This window comes from Engraulis encrasicolus, chromosome 16 (assembly GCF_034702125.1).
Source record: "Engraulis encrasicolus isolate BLACKSEA-1 chromosome 16, IST_EnEncr_1.0, whole genome shotgun sequence".
Classification (NCBI taxonomy): Eukaryota; Metazoa; Chordata; class Actinopteri; order Clupeiformes; family Engraulidae; genus Engraulis; species Engraulis encrasicolus.
Genome location: NC_085872.1, coordinates 49,599,820 through 49,601,817, shown reverse-complemented (window position 1 = coordinate 49,601,817; position 1,998 = coordinate 49,599,820). Strand labels below are relative to the sequence as shown.

The 1,998-nt window shown below is 45.9% G+C and overlaps 1 long non-coding RNA gene across 1 annotated transcript; it reads right to left on the bottom strand.

Moving 5' to 3' along the window:
* Nucleotides 1-283: 283 nt before the first annotated feature.
* LOC134466646 (uncharacterized) lies at nucleotides 284-1,532 on the bottom strand. The gene is made up of 4 exons (XR_010038364.1): nucleotides 1,469-1,532; nucleotides 1,143-1,237; nucleotides 624-792; nucleotides 284-400 (listed from the first exon to the last, which is right to left on the bottom strand). It is a non-coding gene; the product is annotated as an uncharacterized LOC134466646 (long non-coding RNA).
* Between the last annotated feature and the right edge of the window lie 466 nt (nucleotides 1,533-1,998).

The window sequence follows — 1,998 nt, the reverse complement described above, 5'->3', positions numbered from 1 at the left end:
AAGAAGCGTCATTTTGTTTCTTTTCCGGTATCCACTTTATGTCGGGTGAACGCCCCTTTAGGAGACCTTCGGTTAGGAGACCTTCGGAGTCCTGAGGTTGAGAATCAATGAAGTCCCCTTAGCGCTGTAGATGGCGGTAGCGCCCGTCGTGTGCAAACACCACGAAAAGAGAAGAAGAAGGAGGGACAACGCCCCCTTAGGAGACCGAATTTTGAGCACTCGCTTTTGCATTGAGTGGGCGTGTTTCGAGTCCTCTTTATTAAATATCCAACCTCTTTGGTGGAGCCATGTGGTGCAGTTGGCAGAGGAGGAGCGGCACAGTGGTTGGTGCTGGGTTGATCAGGTTCAGATCCGAAGTTGCTGGTGTCATCAGCCCTCCCTCTGAAAACTGGCTCTGTGCCTGTCAAAAAAAGGCATGTTAATGTTATGAATGACAATTAAGACAAAAACAACCAACCCCTATCTACCTACAGAAGGACATGACATGAGCACGTGCATATGCTTGTGCACATGCCCCCCCCACACACTGCTACTGTCTTAAAGTTTGGTGCACGTGCATGCATGCATGCCTATTCTCCCCCCTTTGCCTCAAGTCAAGTGTGCATTTTAGAGGTTGTCCTCACCTGCACATGTGTGAAGAGCAGGAAGATTGGAGGTTGAGGATGAAGAGGCAGGGCAGGAGGTTCTCCTTGTGAGCGGCCCTGGTCCTGATGCTGATTGCCCATCACCACGCTGTGGCTCATCAAACCCATTACCGGCATATCAATGCTGAACAGGAACGACTGCTTCCATCTGCACGCATGCACACACACAAACACACACACACACACACACACACACACACACACACACACACACACACACACACACACACACACACACACACACACACACACACACACACACGAGAGGGATACATAGAATACACTACATAAAAATCACACCCATCATTTTAATGCAGAACACCAGGCTGAAGAGATACACAGCTTCTGGCCTGTGCAGGGATCACTACAGTGCCAGTGTTTTGTATTATCCTCTATCCACATTTTTTTTCAATAAATAAACACAGCACAGAAAGGAATTACTGTATGAAATACTTATTGGTCTAGTGCAGAACAAAACAGATTCAGTGTTTTACTCACCACTGTGTGCAAGTTTCTGTGTTCAGCTCAGGTGGAAGCCTCCATCACAACATGTTGATACTGACATTAACCATCCTTCAGAAAACTGCCTCTGCCTGTCAGAAATAGCAAAATAATGTTAACACAACAAGGTAGTATCTTAAAAATATCCTTAACCAAAGACAGACAGACACACACTGCCACTGTCTTGGTTCTAGGACACACACACACGCCCTTTAAGGGTCACATCACATGTAATGGCCGGGTTCTCACTCACTCACTCACTCACTCCTTTTCTCCTACTTTTGCCTCAGACAATGCAGTGAGTTTTTAAAAATTGGCCTTACCTGCACATGTGTGAAGGACAGGAAGGGAGGTTGAGGATGGAGCTGTCAGTCAGGAGGTCCAGAGCTGTCCTGGTCCATCACCATCATGTGGATCATCAACCCCAACCCCAACTTCTTATATCTGCGTGAACACATTCACAAACACACACACACACACACACACACACACACAATAGGCGAGATACAGGTTATATGGCACATTAGGAGGCATGGGTATTGTTGCACTCTAGATGTTTAGAAATAAGTAGGTGCGTGGACCCAAAAAGTAGAGTTCAATGTGGGAGTACACTAAATAAGACACTGAGGTCAAGTCACTGCTCTCTGATGGCAGCAACCTGAAACATCTGCTCTACTCTGCTCTGAGAAAAATAAAACAAAAAATCTGCTTGTGCTTGACCTTAGTGTCTTATTTAGTGTGTGAACCTGCTCCCACATTGAACTATGGCACATTTAAAATCAGACCCAATGACAAGTCAAGTCAATGCAACGGACATGAACCGACCATTACATTAAAATAACAGACTAAACAG